This window comes from Xenopus tropicalis, chromosome 7 (assembly GCF_000004195.4).
Source record: "Xenopus tropicalis strain Nigerian chromosome 7, UCB_Xtro_10.0, whole genome shotgun sequence".
Lineage (NCBI taxonomy): Eukaryota > Metazoa > Chordata > Amphibia > Anura > Pipidae > Xenopus > Xenopus tropicalis.
This window is the reverse complement of record NC_030683.2, coordinates 67,143,950-67,166,309: the sequence shown is the minus strand read 5'-3', so window position 1 is coordinate 67,166,309 and position 22,360 is coordinate 67,143,950.

Genomic DNA, 22,360 nt, shown 5'->3' with positions numbered 1-22,360 from the left:
GATGGGTACTTTTGTGTAGAAAGGACTCTTTACCCTTGTTGGATTTGTCAGAATGTGTACTTTCCAAAAATATATGGTTTTCTGGGGGTCCCTGTGTAGTTTGGGGGTCTTACTGCATATAATACGCTGTCAGGGGGCTCAGTGTGCAAAAGCTGAGCTGGCAAGCGAGAAATCCTTACGTGCTATTTTCATTTTTGGGTCAGTACATGCCGCAGACTTTGGTATATCTATGCATATTGGGCATCAAACTGTTCAGTAGGCCTCTGGTGTTCCTATTTGGGGTAACTTGCCTTTGTACGCAAGAAATTGTGTGAGATAAATGCGGCAAACTGCAACATTTTTATGCGATTTTCTCAAAAGTCATAAAAACCAATAACTTTAGGAAAGCTTTGCAGATTGGTACTTTGGTGTAGAAAGGACTCTTTACCCTTGTTGGATTTGTCAGAATGTGTACTTTCCAAAAATATATGGTTTTCTGGGGGTCCCTGTGTAGTTTGGGGGTCTTACTGCATATAATACGCTGTCAGGGGGCTCTGTGTGCAAAAGCTGAGCTGGCAGGCGAGAAAACCTTACGCGCTATTTTCATTTTTGGGTCAGTACATACTGCAGACTTTGGTATATCTATGCATATTGGGCATCAAACTGTTCAGTAGGCCTCTGGTGTTCCTATTTGGGGTAACTTGCCTTTGTACGCAAGAAATCGTGTGAGATAAATGCGGCAAACTGCAACATTTTTATGCGATTTTCTCAAAAAAGTCATAAAAACCACTAACTTTAGGAAAGCTTTGCAGATGGGTACTTTTGTGTAGAAAGGACTCTTTACCATTGTTGGATTTGTCAGAATGTGTACTTTCCAAAAATATATGGTTTTCTGGGGGTCCCTGTGTAGTTTGGGGGTCTTACTGCATATAATAGGCTGTCAGGGGGCTCTGTGTGCAAAAGCTGAGCTGGCAGGCGAGAAATCCTTACGTGCTATTTTCATTTTTGGGTCAGTACATACCGCAGACTTTGGTATATCTATGCATATTGGGCATCAAACTGTTCAGTAGGCCTCTGGTGTTCCTATTTGGGGTAACTTGCCTTTGTGCGCAAGAAATTGTGTGAGATAAATGCGGCAAACTGCAACATTTTTATGCGATTTTCTCAAAAGTCATAAAAACCACTAACTTTAGGAAAGCTTTGCAGATTGGTACTTTGGTGTAGAAAGGACTCTTTACCCTTGTTGGATTTGTCAGAATGTGTACTTTCCAAAAATATATGGTTTTCTGGGGGTCCCTGTGTAGTTTGGGGGTCTTACTTCATATAATAGGCTGTCGGGGGCTCTGTGTGCAAAAACTGAGCTGGCAGGCGAGAAATCCTTATGAGCTATTTTCATTTTGGGGTCAGTACATACCGCAGACTTTGGTATATCTATGCATATTGGGCATCAAACTGTTCAGTAGGCCTCTGGTGTTCCTGTTTGGGGTGTGTTGCCTTTGTACGCAAGAAATTGTGTGAGATAAATGCGACAAACTGCAACATTTTTATGCGATTTTCTCAAAAGTCATAAAAACCACTAACTTTAGGAAAGCTTTGCAGATTGGTACTTTGGTGTAGAAAGGACTCTTTTCCCTTGTTGGATTTGTCAGAATGTGTACTTTCCAAAAATATAGGGTTTTTAGGGGTCACCCTACATTTCTGCAGCTTCCACCCCTCATAAAACTGCCATGTGTTTATGAATTAGGTAAAGATAAGCCATGAAATTAGTGTGCACAAGGTATATTTGGGGGTCTCTAAGTGCCATGTGCTTTGATAAACCTATGTACAGTGGGCATCAAACTGTTCAGTAGATCTCTGGGGTTCATATTTAGGGTGTTTTATCTTGGTACCTAATGACCTGTAGAAAATAAGATGCTGTATAGTGGAAGTTTTGAGGTGATTTTTGGAAATGCCATAAAAATCATCAAACTTAGGAAAGCTTTATGGCTTGGTACTTTGGAGTAGAAAGACATGGGTACCCATTTTAGATTCGGGGGGATGTGTACTTTCCAAAAATATATGACTTTCTGGGGTGAATGTACTTTTTACTAGCATTATCCCACATATAATGATGTAAATGTATTGATTTTGCAGAAGCTGAAATGACAGAAATGACAGTACATATGGGTATATGTTCACATTGGGGCCCCAACATGCCACATTCTTAGGTAAACCTATACATATTGGGCATCAAACTGTTCAGTAGACCTCTGGGGTTCATATTTAGGGTGTTTTATATTGGTATCTAATGACCTGTAGAAAATAAGATGCTGTATAGTGGAAGTTTTGAGGTGATTTTTGGAAATGCCATAAAAATCGTCAAACTTAGGAAAGCTTTATGGCTTGGTACTTTGGTGTAGAAAGACATGGGTACCCATTTTAGATTCGGGGGAATGTGTACTTTCCAAAAATATATGACTTTCTGGGGTGAATGTAATTTTTACTAGTTTTATCCCACATGTAATGATGTAAATGTTGATTTTGCAGAAGCTGAAATGACAGAAATGACAGTACATATGGGTATATGTTCACATTGGGGCCCCTACATGCCACATACTTAGGTAAACCTATACATATTGGGCATCAAACTGTTCAGTAGACCTCTGGGGTTCATATTTAGGGTGTTTTGTCTTGGTACCTAATAACCTGTGGAAAATAAGATGCTGCATAGTGGAAGTTTTGAGGTGATTTTTGGAAATGCCATAAAAATCGTCAAACTTAGGAAAGCTTTATGGCTTGGTACTATGGAGTAGAAAGACATGGGTACCCATTTTAGATTCGGGGGAATGTGTACTTTCCAAAAATATATGACTTTCTGGGGTGAATGTACTTTTTACTAGCTTTATCCCGCATGTAATGATGTAAATGTTGATTTTGCAGAAGCTGAAATGACAGAAATGACAGTACATATGGGTATATGTTCACATTGGGGCCCCTACATGCCACATTCTTAGGTAAACCTATACATATTGGGCATCAAACTGTTCAGTAGACCTCTGGGGTTCATATTCAGGGTGTTTTATCTTGGTATCTAATGACCTGTAGAAAATAAGATGCTGTATAGTGGAAGTTTTGAGGTGATTTTTGGAAATGCCATAAAAATCGTCAAACTTAGGAAAGCTTTATGGCTTGGTACTTTGGAGTAGAAAGACATGGGTACCCATTTTAGATTCGGGGGAATGTGTACTTTCCAAAAATATATGACTTTCTGGGGTGAATGTAATTTTTACTAGTTTTATCCCACATGTAATGATGTAAATGTTGATTTTGCAGAAGCTGAAATGACAGAAATGACAGTACATATGGGTATATGTTCACATTGTGGCCCCTACATACCACATACTTAGGTAAACCTATACATATTGGGCATCAAACTGTTCAGTAGACCTCTGGGGTTCATATTTAGGGTGTTTTATCTTGGTATCTAATGACCTGTAGAAAATAAGATGCTGTATAGTGGAAGTTTTGAGGTGATTTTTGGAAATGCCATAAAAATCGTCAAACTTAGGAAAGCTTTATGGCTTGGTACTGTGGAGTAGAAAGACATGGGTACCCATTTTAGATTCGGGGGAATGTGTACTTTCCAAAAATATATGACTTTCTGGGGTGAATGTACTTTTTACTAGCTTTATCCCACATATAATGATGTAAATGTGTTGATTTTGCAGAAGCTGAAATGACAGAAATGATAGATCATATGGTGGTATGTTCTCATTGGGTCCCCTACATGCCACATACTTAGGTAAACCTATACATATTGGGCATCAAACTGTTCAGTGGGCCCTTGGCGTTCATATTTAGGGTGTTTTATCTTGGTACCTAATGCTATGTGGGAGATAAGATGCTGGAAACTGGAAGCTTTGAGTGGATTTTTGGAAATGTTATCAAAATTGCCAACTTTAGGAAAGCTTTGCGGCTTGGTACTGTGGAGTAGAAAGACATGGGTACCCATTTTAGATTCGGGGGAATGTGTACTTTCCAAAAATATATGGCTTTCTGGGGTGAATGTACTTTTTACTAGTTTTATCCCACATCTAATGATGTAAATGTTGATTTTGCAGAAGCTGAAATGACAGAAATGACAGTACATATGGGGGTATGTTCACATTGAGGCCCCTACATGCCACATACTTAGCTAAACCTATACATATTGGGCATCAAACTGTTCAGTGGACCCCTGGTGTTCATATTTAGGGTGTTTTATTTGGTTACTTTATGACCTTTAGGAGTTAAGATACTATAGACTGGAAGCTTTGAAGCGATTTTAAAAAAATTTCACAAATTTTGATAAAAATCAATAACTTTAGGAAAGCATTGCGACTTGATAGTTTGGAGTAGACAAACAGTTGTGCCTATTCTGGATTCCCCAGAATCTCTTCTTTCTAGAAATGTAAAATTTTCTGGGATAAACTCTCTGTTAGTGGAATTTTTGGCCTTGAAATCTAAAGTATGCAGCTTTCTGGAGCAGTGCTTTGGAAATTTGGTAGTGTACTGCTGGGAGTTTTTGACCTATACAAGTGAGAAATCTCCATAAAACTATATATATTTGGTATTGGCACGTTCAGGAGACATGGGACTTTCCAAATCAGTTGTAATTTCATGCATAAACTAATTTTTGTTTCTGGTGCATGTGTTTATATTATGGAAAATATGATTTTTTTTCATTTTTTAGACATTTAGAAGCCTATATCTTGTTACAGAATTGGAATTACACAAAAATTCTACCATATTTTAAAAGCTTAGGTTGTCCTGAAAAAAACAATATATAGTTTTCCTGGGTAAACTAAAAGTCCCCCCAAGGAAAGGCCCCTAAAGTGAAACAGTGCAAAATGTTCAAAAACTGTCTGGCAGTAGAAGTTCCGCTTTGTCCAAAACGGCTGGCAGTGAAAGGGTTAATAGTGACAATATTTCAGCAACTAATTAGAATAGATATGCACAGCAGGTAAACTAGGTGTAAGCATGGGATGTATCTTAGGGCTCTTACACATGGTTGTTTTAATGCATTTAGAAATGCATGCTGAGCACATAAAAACACATATATTTCTTTATATGTGCTTTTTTAATGCACTTATAAAGGAGAACTAAAGCTGAATTAAAGATGTAGGCTAGAAATGTTTTACATGATGTTCTGGGTCCAGTAGTTCCCCATATTCTTTTTTGCTGATTTACTGCACATGCTCTGTGCTGCTTGACAGTCTATGACAGTCAAACCTCGTTTTCAGCTTGATAATTTGCTACAACTCCTATGCTCAGCTTCTCAACAGCTGCCCAGAGCAGCATGTGATTGTCACAGACACTTCTAACAGATTCCAGTATGGCGACCCCCTGTGACAACTTTGAAGACCTGAATCATTACTTCTATATAGATACTGAACCTTTAGGCTGGTTCAATTCAGTTTATAAAATATGGCATTTTTATGTCAGTTTCAAATGCAGTCCTCTAATCTAGAGGAAAATACAGCATGTGGCATCTTAAAAAATACAATGAAACATGAAAACAACTCTGAATGCTTGTAAGTACACCCACTGAATTGCTAGTTTGACAAGATACTTTATTGTGCTTAAGTGGGTGCAATGTTTGATCATATATTAAAGGGGGTATAGGTGTGTTGTGCTGTTACATATTGTGCCCCAACACAAGCTATAAATACATAGAAAATGTTGGACTTCCTCCAGTCTCACAGACTAAATTTATACGTGCTAGACTTGGTTTATAATCTGTAAAATCTGAGGCATGGCAGCCAATAGTCATGTGGCTGCCACTAATAGTGAGGCAAACAGAAATTATCCAGGGTGCTCTTTGAGCCACAAATGTCTACGGATATGGAAATGTAAAATTGTCATAATTAGAAATGTAATAAAAATGTAGAAAAAAAATGAGAACTTTATACATTTAAAGCAAAATTGAATATTGCCAGCTACACAAAAAACATCCAGTGGCATAAGATAATGATTACACTTCCTGACAGCTAAAGACTCTTCACTCGGGGCCTCTGGTATTTTCTAGCAAAGGAAAAAACAAAGCACCCATACAAGATGCTGAAACAACAAATGTCTGCTGCTGAAGTGTGCAAGAAAGCAAATTTACGTGAGTTAATTATGCAAGTTAAAATTCAGCTTATTAGAAATAAAAGTCAGGTCTGGAGCTCTCGGGAGGGAAATTCTCCACATGAGTATCATTTCTAGATAACCAGGTTTATTAAAAAGAAACTCTGGCTTCAGAACCAAAAATGTGTTAAATAAGCCGCACCCAACACAGAAACTCCTACATAACCCACAATGCATTGCACTGTGTTGTTCTTTTCCTTATCAGCATCACATATGCAGGTAATCGTGGGATTTGGAGGATGCAGGGTTAAAGCAGGCTGAGGACAGTTGGCTAATGTTACATTTTATTTGAGTCTCAAAGTAGTCAGTGAGATGAGCAGGAGAACAGGGGGCCAGGCTTAGGTAACTGTTCCAAACCATGTTATTACATTAAAAATAATGAAAAGGCTGCATATTTTTAACTGATTTATATTGCAAAGTTCCTTGAAATTATTTTTACCTTTCAAAAAACTTAAATTGTATTTGGATGGAGTTCCCCCCTAAAATAACATATGAATAATAAAAACAAAAGTGACCATTTATTAACATGGATGCAAATTTAGAGAAGCACAGTTATGTTTGATAATCCATCACATTGGTATAATGAAAGTCATTGTATGGTTGCTGTGTATAATGCAATACAAATTTGCACCTGTCTTAATAAAAGAGCTTTTATATGTCACATTTCTTTTAGATTCTGATTTGATCAGCAAGGAGGCTGTGTCTTTTGTAACCTCTGGGTAGCATTATTCCAGTCACTACAGATTTAATGCACACGTGTTTCTTTATTCATTCCTAGAAGACTAATCATTTTTTGCATTTTGCATATGTAAGACCTTCTACCTATTAATGGAGATTTTGTATTTTATACTTTGTGAACTTCCTTATTTGTTCAATAGGTTCACTTTGACATCAATTTGGTTGCACTTCCTTTAGTTCCAGTATAAATGTAATTTATGAATGCAAATGCAGTGTGCAAAGTACAATTTCAGAAGCAAATCACCAATTTTTGTAGCCATAGCTATATCCCCATAATTCCAGATTATTGGCAGCCAGATCCTTTTTTTTTTCATCATAGGGTATGGGACAACAGAACTGGGCTCTAAGCTGTGGGTATGGGAGATCTGCAGTGGCTAGTCTGTGATGACTTAACCTCCCTCACCTTTAAAAAAAGGTCTTGTACCCACATTCACTATTTAGATTGCCCTTACCTGACTGGGTAAAGGTGAATGACATGATACTTTTCCTGTTTACTATGTATAATGATGTGAAAATGTGTAAAAAATGTAAAAAGTGAAGATCAGCACAGTGCTATATGGGCTGCTGGGCATTTCAGTACTTCAGATCTAGAGATACTGTGTTGTATTTACTAGAACACAGGCCAACAATCCCTGCAGAAAAGACACTGATCAAATCTTACTCACTTCAGTTGAAATGAAAAGGAACCAAATTGGTTTGATTTAATAAGTATTTTCAGTGTGGATTGGTAGCTTGCAGCTTGAATCAAATTACACTGATTTATTTGCCCAACAAGGGATTGCTATATACCAACAAAAAGACACATTTCCTGCTGAGGCAAATTGTCAAATAGTTAAGGTTGAATTCTTTTTAAAGGTCTAACTTTTTGGATCAGTATTTCAGTAATTAGAAAAAAAAGTGAATATGGTGTTCAATTGTCTATTGTTAATATAAAAAAAAAAAAAAAATGTTGCAGAGGCATGGAGTTATTGCAATATACTGGATATCCATGTACCAACAGGAGAAGCACTCTTGTGATAAAATGTAGATTAGCTCTTGAACTTTGTTAAATAAGGTTTAGAATATAATAACACAAATGCTTTTAAAGTGCTTGCAACTACTGATGAGTGAATCTCTCCTGTTTCGCTTCGCCAAAAAATTTGTGAAACTGCAGAAAAATAAGAAAAATGGTGAAAAAGTGTTTTTTACACAATGACAACCTTTCTGATGCAACTGTGAATTTTCAGCTGTGAAATTTTTCAGAAGTGTCGTAAAACCATTTGCAAATGGCAAATGCGGAATTTTATTGCAAATCTATGCCTGGTGAAAAATTTCACTCATCACTACTTGCAACAACTGGGCAAAGTACACGGCTAGGGCAAGCCCATTGTTCATTTCACCTAACCTGCTACCATCATTTTTCTTTGGATGATATGGCCACAGCTTAACCATAACCATTATTAGATGAGTAACAATATATATATATAAACATTTTGATACCATTGTTTAACAGAGTACAACATTGCAACAAATATGTTAGGCTCTCTGTCAGTTTGCCCTTCCATATGCTGGCAATACCTACTAGCCGCTTGCACCTATTTCACTGGGTATACATAGCGCTGTCCTATGTACACCACTGCTCTTAAACTGACTATTCCCAAGGGACCAAGCCTACTGGGGAGTCAATGTCCCACATCCATCATAACCATGGCTACACACCTTAAGGGTTACTCTAATGTCCTATAAAGAATCCTGGCTTTAGTTTAGACTGTAAAGCAATATTTATTTTTATCCTGCATATATTTCTAATTTATAAAAGGTAAATTATACAATAAGACAGGGCTAGGGATGAGCAAATCTGTCCCATTTCGCTTTGCCGAAAAATTTGGGAAACAACTAAAAATTTGCAAAACAGGTTTGTCGCACAATTTTTCTGTCGCCCGCATCTTTGTTTGCCGTCTGCGCCCAGTTTGATGCGACCACGCCCAGTTTGATGCAACCACAGCTCTTTTTGATGAGCGCCGAATTTTTCTGTGGCAAATTTTCTCCGAAGTTTTGTGAAATAATTCGCCAATGGCGAAATGCAGAAATTCGCTGAAAATCTATGCCAGGCAAAAAGAATTGCTCATCACTAGACAAGACATATCTTTTGGGACTTCATGCTTGTTGTTGAAAACATCCAAGTTAAGTAGTTGTATTTGTGGATCTGTCTATCTATCTATAAAATGTAAGTAGTTTTGAAATATAATTGTACATAGTACAGTACAGGTGGACATGGATTTATGCTAACAAATGGTTATTTATATAAAAAAAGATCTGGAATTATATTGCTTCCTGTTTTACACAGCCACTTGGTAAATATCTGGAGTCAAGACCCTATAAGGCCAAAATTGTGGTATGTATATCCCTTATCAACCACTTTCTGCTGGGCAAATACAAAGTCTTTATTTAATCACCAGACACCTTTGTCTGCAGCCTGTGATTGTGTAAAGGCTTTTATTCTATTGAGCAATGCCATCCAGAATTATCTGGCCCAGAGCAAGGAGGCTGCTGAGGGACAGGCGCCCTGAAAAAAATTGTGGCCATATAGGTGCTTTCTTATTGATTCCATGTGAGCCATGTACTAGTGGCATTTAAATATTAAGGTGTCTTTTAGTTACTGTATATAGATCTATGTGTTCTGTAGTTGAATAAAGTTTTTTTCTATCACTAAGGATTGCTGTCCAGAATAATCAGTTACTTGACATGTAACACAGATGTGAACATCACCTAAAAATAAAGGAGGGGAAGCATTCGATTAATGATCTTGTCTGTGTGCTTTACCTACTGAATGTGACTGTAGTGTGAAGTGTTCATCAATATTTCCCAGCATTATGTTATTATTTGCTTTAGAAGCATAATCCAGATGGGTATGCTATGTTAGATGCTATTGTTTATTTTCAGTCTTATAGTTCCTTTGTGAACATGAATTCATTACAATGATAAGAAGCAGATTATGCTTTAAGGGACAGTGTCCCATGTGGACATAGGCACAGTTAATGAACGGACTTTCTTAGTATCATCATACACTCAGCAAAGCTGTAGCTAAGGAAACAGATCTCAGAAGGACTGAGAGGGAAGATGAATGACATGGAATTAGGCAACATGCTGGCTTCAACTTTATACACTAATAATCTAGGTTTTCAAAACTATAAGAAATAATATAGTTGAATCTATTTACATAAAGTACCCTGGAGTTATTTCACTAAGGATACATTTTCTCCTAAACTACCCCAGCATATCTCTGCTTACTGTTAGATACAAAGAAAAGCTTACATTCTTTCAACATTCAATTTTTTTTTATTTGTAACTGTGTTTATCTGAACCCATATCTCACTCTGTTATAAAGAGAATGAATGCCACAGCTCATTAAGGGAAAAATGTCACATTTTTCTCACACAAGTAGGCTAAATTAAAGTCTTGGTGGGGCTCATTTACTAACATAGGTGCAAAGCTGGGCCGATGCAGTACACTATAGTAGCCTATGATTTGTTTTCTCTGAGTGGTTAAGTGAAAATTTGAATGTGGAGGAATATAGCTTACTGTTTATTATAGTTTTATTGTCTAATGCACCCTGGCTAGTATTGCGTTCTCAGCCTTTTCCTTGTAGGTTGTCATCACAATGTTTTAGACTGACCCCCCTTCTTGTGTCTATTATGTCTTGAGATCTGAGACAAAACCCAAGCTAATGATAATATTTTGTTTGTATGCAAAGATATATTTCACAACTGTGAAATGTAATGTTATTATTATTGAGAGATATGCTATATATATAAAACCAGGTTCTTTATCTCTGCACAAAATTCTTGTATTTGGGTAAATTGCCTTTTATTTTTTACGCCTCAGACTGAATTCAAACTTTTAGAGTGACAAACCCTTCCTTCATTAGGACGAGCACACATGAGAATCTTCTACACGCAAGCATTAAGTCTCCCAAAAACATATATTTATTAGGAAGGTGAAGCATGATGGGTTCTGGAAATATGGCTTCTGTTTCTGTGTCTTTTTCATAATCCTTTTATGAAAAAATATATTGGGTTGTTGTTACTGAATTGTTACTTATATTTTACCCTTTACCTGTCAGGCCAAAGATGTTTTATGCATCCCCCTGCCCTGCTACTAGTGGGAAAGAGAGTAGCAGCATAATAGAATCTGGCTGTACTACAGTGTCCATCAAAAAGCTGGTGGAAAGACATCTCACATTTATTTGCGTCCCTTATGCCACCCTTAGATCCAGATCTGAGCTTCCACATTATAAGGAGAAGTCATATGCTCTCTAAATTCAAGTTTCAAACCCCATATAATAGCCACAACATTTGCCAGGGTGCAGTAACCCTTACAAACCAGTAAACAGGTGACAATTAAATGTTGCCAGTTGATTGGTTGCCTTTGGTGCTTGGCCCAAAGGCAAACCTTTGCACCTTTTATTATACAACCTCCAAACAATTTTATCCATTATGGTCATAGGAATTAATGGTTATTTCACACAAATACATGTATTAGCCCTCTCTAGACAAGCAATATATAATTTCTGTTTGAGCTGTTTGTGGTGTGGTTCAGTTGGCTTTTATTAATGTTTTTTAATTGTAGATTTTGCAATTGTAGTATGCAAAATACCCCTTATTATCTTGAAATACATTTTTCAACATACTTCAGCAGATATTTACTGTTTGACTTAAGGAGAAATTACTACCAGCAAAGTCCTTAATAGTAACAGTAAAATTGTAACATAGGTTGCAGTAACATTACTTCAGAGCAATACAGTATACAATTTACAATGATACATGTAAAGGTTTTACTTACTTTTACTCCCATCTGTTCTATTTCCAAGCTCCAATTTTTGTACCACTCCATGGCTTGTTCCTGTTCAGATATGTCTCAGTCCAAACATGGCAAGTACATGATGCTTGTGTAGTACAATTTACACTACCCATGTAGTATATCTTGAGGGTAATATATTAAATACTACTGTACATGGACCCTTCTAGCTTTTATATGGTGTCACCATCATAAGGGGCTGGTGATCTTGCAAGAAACTTAGAGGTAAGTACTATTAAATCTTGCTTTCTTAAAATTAGAGGAAAGTTAAAATGAATTTAATTAGAACTAAATGAAAGATAAAGGCTAATGTGTCCTCTACTAAATTTATAAGGCTATTATAATATAATCTAACTAGAAAGGGAAGTTTGAGAACAAACTTCATGTTGGGTTGAAAAACGTGAAGTCACTGAATGAAATCTGATCTGTTGTTGGCTCTACCCACTTTTTCTAACCTTGGACCACAGTTATATAGTAAAAACCACTGTGCAAAATTTGGGGACCCTGGTTTTAATAGTGTCTGAATAGCAGCAATTTAGATTTCTCCACTGAAAGTCAACAAGTGACATCTGATTGGCTGTGGGTAGCTCAGCTCACGTTTTTTAACCTGGAACTACAGTTACCCAGTGACTAACTCTGCTAAGTTTAGGGACCCTAAGATTAATAGTTAAAGAACGGCAGCAGTTTAAATTTAAACCAATAAAAGTCAATAGGTGAATTGGGATTGGTGGTTGGTGGGTGTGCCCACTTTTTCTAACCTTGAGTGGAAGTCACCCAGTGACAAACAGTGGGCACCCTGGCATAAATAGTGTGAGAATGGCAGCATTTTAAATTTAAACCAATAAAATTCAATGGATGAAATCTGATTGGCTGTTAGTGGCCCAACCCACTTTTCCTATTTTTGAACTGCAGTCCCCCAGTGACCAACTTTGCAAAGTTTGGTGACTCGGGCATAAAAATTGTGAAAGCATTTTACACTTTAGCATTGAAAGTAAATAGGTGAAATGTGATTGGCTGTTGGTGGCTCTGCTTACTTTTTCAAAACTAAAACCGCAGTTACCTGGTGCCTTACTCTGCAAAGTTTTGGGAACCTGGTGTTATTACTGTGAGAATGACAGCAGGTTGGAGCAGGCCAAGTCAATAGGTAAAACCTGATTGGCTATTCACTGCACCGCCCACTTTTGGGCATCCAAGAGTCATCATATTTTTATTCAGGCTGACCCCATGACTATATGATTCAAGTTTGGGGAATGTAGCCTCAAAGCTGTAAGATTAGCAGCAGTTTCAATTTCCCCATAAAAGTCAATGGATGAAATTTGATTGGTTGTTGTTGGCCCCTCCCACTTTGGGGTCATCCAACAAATGTCTGTTTCATTCGGAGTGACCCCACTATTATGTTATTGAAGTTTGGGGGATGTAACTTCAAAGCTGTAAGTGTGGCAGCAGTTTGAAAATCTTCCCTGTCAATGTCAATGGGAAAATTGGGGGGTTCGGAGCAGCGCCACTAAAAGACGAGGGGCGGGATCACTTAGAAAAGCACAAGCAACCTGCTCCGCTATAGGGCGAAGAAGTGTGGAGAGTTTGGATGTTGTACCCCTAAACTGTAGGAGGAGGAGTGTTTAGAAAATGGGGGGCGCTAAGAAGAAGAAGCAGAAGAATAAGCTGAAGTCGAAGAACAGTAGGTTGGGTTTTTCAACCCAACATGATAGGTTTCATGACAGCCCCTGTAACTAAAGATCAGACCGTACCATTTTATTGGAGGGGGGGGGGTCAGGCAGTACCATTTTGTTGGCAGGGGGGTTGGACTGTACCATTTTGTTGGAGGGGGGGTCCAGCTGTACCATTCTGTTGGAGGGGGGATCAGACCGTACCATTTTAATGGAGGGGGGGGTCGGACTGTACCATTTTATTGGAGGGGGATCGGAACGTACCATTTTATTGGAGGGGGGGGTCAGACCATACCATTTTTGGGGGAAGGGGGGTCAGACCGTACCATTTTGTTGGAGGGGGGGTTGGACTGTACCATTTTGTTGGGGGGGCCATACCATTTTGTTGGAGGGGAGGTGTTGGACTGTATCATTTTCTTCGGGGGGTTGGACCGTACCATTTTGTTTCAGGGGGGGTCACACCGTACCACTTTAGGGGGACGAGGGGATGATAATAATACATTTTCATGACCCCCTGTAACTAAAGATCGGATCATTACCCTGGCATCAAACCAATAAAAATGGGGGGCGCTAAGAAGAAGAAGAAGCGGAAGAATAAGATGAAGTCGAAGAACAGTAGGTTGGTTTTTCAACCAAACATAATGATACGGTTTCATGACAGCCCCTGTAACTAAAGATCAGACCGTACCACTTTTGTGGATGGGGGAAGGGGTTGGACTTTTATTGGAGGGGTTTTATTTACTTTTATTTAAGGGGTTCCATTTTATTGGAGGGGTGGGTCAGGCAGTACCATTTTGTTGGCAGGAAGGTTGGACTGTACCATTTTATTGGAGGGGGGGGTCAGAACGTACCATTTTGTTGGAGGGGGGGTTGGACTGTACCATTTTGTTGGAGGAGGGGTCGGACCATACCATTCTGGTGGAGGGGGGTTTTGGATCGTACCATTTTATTGGAGGGGGTGGGTCGGACCGTACCATTTTGTTGGCAGGGGGGTTGGACTGTACCATTTTGTTGGAGGGGGGTGTTGGACCGTACCATTTTTTTGGCAGGGGGGTTGGACTGTACCATTTTAATGGAGGGGGGGGTCAGGACGTACCTTTTTTTTGTGGAGGGGGTCGGACCATACCATTTTATTGGAGGGGGATCGGACCATACCATTTTTGGGAGGGGGGTTGGACTGTACAATTTTTTTTGCGGGGGGAGGGTTCAATGTACCATTTTGTTTGAAGGGGGGTCAGACCGTACCACAACGAGGGGATGATAATGATACATTTTCATGACCCCCTGTAACTAAACATTGGACCGTTAGCAGTTCACTGTCATTCACTTTACTTTCCCCTCCACACTCACCCTGGCATCAAACCAATAAAAACGGGAGGTGCTAAGAAGAAGAAGAAAAAGCAGAAGAATAAGCTGAAGTTGAAAAACAGTAGCTTGGGTTTTTCAACCCAACCTAATGATTCAGTTTCATGACAGCCCCTGTAACTAAATATCAGACCATACCATTTTGGCGGATGGGGGTTGGATTGTACCATTTTATTGGAGGGGGGGTTAGGCCATACAATATTGTTGGATGGGGGTGTCAGACCGTACCATCTTGTTGGTGGGGGGGTCGGGCTGTACTATTTTGTTGGAGGGGTGGGTCGGGCCGTACCATTTTACTGAAATTCAATAGGTAAAATCTGATTGGCTGTTGGTGGCTCAACTCACTTTTTATAACCTTGAACTGCAGTTACCTGGTGCCTAACTCTGCAAAGTTTGTGGACCCCAACATTATTACTGCGAGAATGGCGGCAGGTTGAATTTCAACCAAGTCAATAGGTAAAATCTGATTGGCTGTTCACAGCTCCGCCCACTTTTGGGCATCCAACAATCATCATATTTTCATTCAGGCTGACCCCATGACTATGTGATTCAAGTTTGGGGAGTGTGGCCTCAAAGCTGTAAGATGGGTGTCAATGGGTGAAATTAGATTTTTTGTAAATTTCTTGTTGTTCGCCCCTCCCACTTTGGGGTCATCCAACAAATGTCTCTATTTCATTCGGGGTGACTGCACTAGGGTGGGGGGATGTAGCTTCAAAACTGTAAGTGTGGCAGCAGTTTAAAAATTTTGACTGTCAAAGTCAATGGGAAAATTGGGGTGTTTGGAGCAGCGCCACAAAGACAAGGGGGCGAGATTACTTAGAAAAGAACAAGCAACTTGCTCCGCTATAGGGTGAAGACATGTGGAGAGTTTGGGTGTTGTACCCCTAAAACTGTAGGAGGAGTAGCGTTTAGAAAATGGGGGGCGCTAAGAATAATAATAATACTAGAAAGGGAAGTTTGAGAACAAACTTCATGTTGGGTTGAAAAACATGAAGTCACTGAATGGGCTCTGCCCACTTTCTCTAACCTTGGACCACAGTTATATAGTAAAAACCACTGTGCAAAGTTTGGGCATCAAACCAATAAAAATCAATAGGTGAAATTTGACTGGCTGTTGGTGGCTCCGCCCACTTTTCAAAACTAAACCTGCAGTCTCCTAGTGACCAATTGTAAAAAGTTTGGGGACCCTGGTGTTAATACTGTGAGAATGGCAGCAGGTTGAATTTCTGCCAAATCAATAGGTAACTGTTATGTGTGTAATAACGTGTGCTAATATCGCATGCTATGAAATAGCGCATAAATATAATGCATGCTTTAAAATATCGCGTAAAAATATGTCATCGCAACATAAATGATGACAATAAAATCGCTTCTTAAAGGAACAGTAACACCAAAAAATGAAAGTGTATAAAAGTAACTAAAATATAATGTGCTGCTGCCCTGCACTGGTAAAAGTTGTGTTTACACTTCAGAAAGTCTACTATAATTTATATAAATAAGCTGCAATGTAGCCATGGAGGCAGCCATTCAAAGGAGAAAAGGCACAGGACAATAGCAGATAACAGATAAAACACTATTGTATTCTACAGAACTTCTGTTGTCTGCTATGTAACCTTTGCCTTTTCTCCTTTTTTCCAGCTTGAATGGCTGCCCCCGTGGCTACACAGCAGCTTATTATATAAATTATAGTAGTGTTACTGTAGCAAACACACCAGTTTTACCAGTGCAGGGCAACAGTGCATTATATATTTATTACTTTAAAGCTCCTTTATTTTTTGGTGTTACTGTTCCTTTAATAGTGATGAGTGAATCTGTCCCGTTTCGTTCCACCATAAAATTCGTGAAAGGGCAAGAAGATTCACGAAACGGTAAAAATTTGCGAAACGCAAAATTTGTCGCTCAATTTTTTTTTTGTCGCCTGTGCTTTTCTGACACAACTGATGCAACTGTGGGCAATTTGATGTATGCCGAAATTTTTTCACCCGAATTTTCACTGAAGTTTTCGCTGCTAGTCCATGCCTGACGAAAAGATTTTCGGCCTTTAGTGAATTGGCCCCTTTATGAGATCCAGCTAATAAAATGATCTATTTGTTAAAAAAAAAAACCATGGCTTCAAAAATCAGTTTTGTTTAAGAAATTCAGCGTTGGTAACTCTTCTTCAGAACTAACTACAAATATATTGGGAGCCAATTGAGAGAGTGTCCCATATAAGGCATGCTCTACCAGGAGTTGGGCGACTCAGAGTTGGGTAAAAATAAAGAAAACAGCATCTGAAGCAGTGCTTGGGTGGCTCAGCCTGAAGGTCAGTTACGGTGAACTTTTGGGAGAATTTGCTCTTTGAGACATTTCTGGAATTTTAGCACGTAAATCAAACAGAATGGGAATTTGAGGTGAAGACACCTCTTTTGCTGTTTTGGAACTATGGCTGATAAAGTAATGTACTCATATATCTATTCCTTGATACAAACTATTGGGGTCCTTTATCAAAGGACCTACCTTCTAAAGTAGCACATACTGAAAAAGTTTGACAAGCACTGCTCTAGTGTGTTGTGAAAGTAAATAAAATGACAACTCAGGTTTTGCAACCTCAGATTTTTTAAATAGGTTTGGAGCTCATGTTCCCTTCCAGACTTTCATTGGGAATGGAATTACATTCTCATTTATGCAAAGTAGTAGCAGTCACAATAATGATTTGTCATAAACTCTGAAAATAAGAATGTGTACAATTGGTACATTATTGGTAAATTGGTAAACAAAATTGGTAAATACCGTAGAGTTATTCGACTAGTTACTACATCAATATGATCAACAGAATGTTGACTATGCAAAAGCCTTTATTTATCATTAAATCCCATGTTACATAATGCAGTGATTCAGAACAATTACATTTGAATTATTTCACTTTTCCCTAATAGTCGAAATTGTTATTTACCTTAATTGCCTATTTTCATTCTAAATAATCAACTTTCATCAATTTCTTCAATAATTGTTCTTTCTTTTCATACCTGCATCTTTCCAACCAGAGATTATTGATTGAAAGTCTCGCTTTCTGCTGCAACAACTCCTCTAATAAAAAGCTATTGGCAAGGTTCTAATGATTTCACAGATTGATTATGCCTAGACTGCAAGCATGGAGCCTGGTTTCTGAGAGATTGGTTGATATTGTCTGTCATTAACCTTGTTTAACTCATGCCTTCTGCCTCTTAATGGTATTGCTACATCTGCATTTCCTAGAATGTCATTCTTTATTAAAGGACAATTAAAACAATTCCATTAATAATGCTTTTTGTTTTTAACACTTGTCTTCTGTGTGGGATTCTGTATGTATGATATGCAATAACACTGCAAGTCTGCCCCAGCACTTCCTCTATGCTTTTTACTGGATCATTTACCTTGGATATCTTCCACAGCTAAAAACACATAAAACTATTTCTTATATTTATTAAAGTACAATCAATTATGACTTCTTTTGGCAAGGCATTCCACTGAATTTATGCTTAGGCATATGAGAGGAAAAATGTGAGGTACTGCAATTCACACACAAGTGGCTTCATCTTAAAGACAAAACATAGACAAATGCTTTGCACTGGGAGCCCATAATTACCCTACTGCATGTATCATATTACCAGTCCCAGACCGCCCTTCAACTAAAACTAACTCAGATTTAGTTAGTTCTTTGGCCACTTATAAGTTTAGTGGCTTTCTAGGATTCATTACATGGCACTCTCTCTCTGTGGTGATAAAGGGTTTTCCACACACTGTACACACTGTACAGATGTTCAATAAAGTGGGTGCCAGTGGATGTTTAAAACAACAGTCCACTAGCAAGTGTTTTGTCCCTAGAATACATGGCCCTCACAGTGGTGATTTTGTGGATCCCGTTAACCATGAGCCTGTCTACTTGAGTCCCTCCACTGGTGGGTGACAACCAGAGTACTAACCCTTCCAACTCTCCCCATTTGAGCCTCTGTCTGCTCAACTAACTAACCTCAGCCTGACTCCTTACTTACTGCTACAGTAAGCTATACCAAGCTAAAATCACAATAGCTACTCCTACTGACGCCTCCTACATCAGGCTTTTTAGCACCTCCAGCAAGTGGGGTCCAAAGAGACAGAACCAAAGAGATTTTTTACAGTTTACACATTGGCCCATGGATTGTGTCCTAAGGCAGAGCACTGGGCACTTCATTAGAAGCACAATACATCTAGAAATGTACAAAGTGTAGAAATTAGGATGTTTTGTGAAGCCTTATTACACTGAGTATTCTAGTTCCGAGGTATACCTTAGGAGCTACTTATCATTCCTTCTCTGGACCCAGTATTCTTGCATATCCTCATTGCCTCTTGGTGGCATGGCTAGAAAGCAAGAAACAGTAACTAAAAGACCAGAAAATAATGGTTATATTTTTTGAACAAACATATGTCTATTGGTTTTCCCTTTATCTGTTAGGAGTACATTCCTATACATTCCCTCATGCTGAAGACCTCTGGTAGACCCCTTTCTAATTATCATAGTTATTTTGTAGTTCAAAATGAGGTTTAATACATTTTTAAGACTTTAATGTTGCATGTGTATAACTGAGACTGTCTTTCAACTTACTGTGCTACTCCTCTACTATCTACCGTACATCTGAGCCTTGTAGTAAAATATATTTGTGACATTTAATTATTACATGGTGTGAACTGGTAACTGGAAAACAGTTTGAAAGGAAGAAGGGGAGTTTGAAGGAGTTTGAGGGGGGTTAAGGGGACAGGTAATAGAGAGGAAAAGTACTCTGTGTAGTAGTTAGAGCCCAAGTGTGGCAAGGGTTTTATTTTGTTTTATTTATATTATGCTCCAGTGTGGCGACTGAGTCTGGAACTGTATATAATAAACAGACTTTATCATGCAAAAGAACTGTCTGTTCATCTGATTCTGCTCACAATTGGTGGAAATAGTGAAGGCAAAATTTAAAAAGACAGATACACTTAAAGGTGAAGTCTTTTATAACTAACTATACTATACTAAAATGGAGGAGATATTAAAGGTGATGCTGCAAACCCAGCAGCAAAAAAATGCACACCACCAGCTGCTGATTTCACAAATGAATGTGCAAGCGGGAGCCAGTAATGACCTTAGAACAACAATAACAGCAAGTTAACATGCATTTACAGCAGGGGATCTAAGCACTTGCTGTTACAGGGTAGTACTGCCCTGTAAGCACCAATAAATATCGGCAAAGCGGTGCAAAGATCTCTGCAAAAGATGACGCCAGCAGATGATGTGGAGGCCTACCTGGCTGTGTTTGATAGAGTTGCAGTTTTGTTTTATTTTGTTTATGCTCCAGTTTGGCAACTGAGTCTAGAACTGTATGTAATAAATTAACTATATCATGCAAAAGAACTGTCTGTTTATCTGTTCCCGCTCACAGTAAGGTAGTTTTTCAAACTTACCAGTGTTTGCTCTTTCTTTAAGATCTTTGGCCTTTTTTAATTGCCTGCTCAAGACAATCCCCTTTCTTATCCAAAGTACTTTTAACATGGACAGTTTTTAATGTCTTTAAATAACCCCAGCCTTATATGATTCAATTCCAGAACAGAAAAACAATCTCAGTTCTGCTGCTCTTTCCTTCCTGCCTGCTGGGTTTATCTCACAGTAAACACAGTGCATTAAAATGTCCTTGAATGCTTAAGACAGAGGTCCAGATTTTCAAAGATTAATGCAGATATTATACACAAAAACTCATTGAGCACTTGATATGGCGTGTACAGGATTTGTTTTTAGGAAACCTATGTTTCTTAAAAAGGATTTTGCAAGAGATATGTACAGAAATCATAAACTTCTTGAAATGATGGGTTAGTATTGTCTGGGCACTAAGGTCAGCTTTTAGAATTGAGTTACAAATATTCATGCCTGCTAATTAATTCAGCTACAACCTCACATTCCGGATATGGAGCTGTTGATTCTGCTTCCAAAATATCCTTGTTCCTTATCCGACATCTCAAGCTTCAACTGCAGACAGAAAATTGATTAATTTACAGATCGGTTTCTGTTCTAGATCAATAGAGCACAAAATTTCACCTCTCTGTCTAAAAGTTTGTCCTTTTACATACTTGGTAGGAGATTTATGCCATAGGTTTTTAATAACAGTGAATCTGATGAACAATAATTGGTTCTTGAATTTCAGTCTGTACCCATACTGCAGTCTTCGAATTAGTAATTCCGGACTTTAAATAGTCATCCTCTATGCCCCCAATTCCACTCTTATTTGTTGATGAATTATACAATTAATGAAATAATAAAGTAAACACCAGCCAACAGACTTGGGGGCTGATTTACTTACCCACGAACGGGTCGAAATGAGTCCGATTGCGTTTTTTTTCGTAATGATCGGTATTTTGCGATTTTTTCGTATTTTTTGCAATTTTTTCGGATTCTTTACGAATTTTTCGTTACCAATACGATTTTTGCGTAAAAACGCGAGTTTTTCGTAGCCATTACGAAAGTTGCGTAAAATCTGGCGATTTTTCGTAGCGTTAAAACTTGCGCAAAAAGTTGCGCTTTTTTCGTAGCGTTAAAACTTACGCACCTTTTAAGTTTTAACGCTATGAAAAATGCGCAACTTTTCGCGTAAGTTTTAACGCTACGAAAAATGCGCAACTTTTTACGCAACTTTCGTAATGGATACGAAAAACTCGCGTTTTTACGCAAAAATCGTATTGGTAACGAAAAATTCGTAAAGAATCCGAAAAAATCGCAAAACATACGAAAAAGTCGCAAAATGTTCGTTTTCAAGTCGGAACTTTTCCAATTCGGGTCGGATTCGTGGGTTAGTAAATCAGCCCCTTGGTGTTGCAAGATATGGAAACTATTTTTTAAGACAGGACCCCATGTTTTATGGCTAATGCTGCTCTTCAAGTGCAAATAAGGTGAATAAGGGACTGGAACTGAACAGACCGAATAAAAAAACCTGACTTGTCTTTCTGGTGTGGATATTTTTAGTGAAACTAAAGAATCTGGGGATCCCTTTAAGGCAGCATATGGCAAAAAAAGCAAAGTGGGAGAAAGTTCTCCATGGATGCTATGTTCACAAGTGGATATGCCCCTTAGGATTCAGCACTTGCATCCATAGGATGGATTAATAAATGATACCTACTAAATATTATTTAAGCAAAGGCTAATATGCCAGAATGCTAAACAACAAAGCTTACAGAAATTACACTAACTGCGCATGATATATATAATCTCAAAATTAATAAAATGGGCTACATTTCAAGTAATTACAATGACGGCTGTAATTTAAACTTTACAATTAAATTCTATCATAATATTAAATAATGGGCACATGTGAAAAAGCTAGTAAGTCTGCCCTAATGTCTAAAACTGTTTTTTAATTTTTTTTGCAAATTGCTTAGATGATACAGCCATCCAGATTGTTCATAGTTTCAAGCAATAAATGTAAGCTTTATATTTGAGTGAACTGAGTTCAATTCATAATGATGTACTCAATAGACAACCTATTTATATTCTTATATCTTTAGTATTTGTGTCAGGTAAACAATGCTTCCCTGTATTTTACAGATGCCAATTTCACTTTAGATTTGACTGCAGATTTGGGTCCATTTCCATATTAGAGTAAAGAAGGATC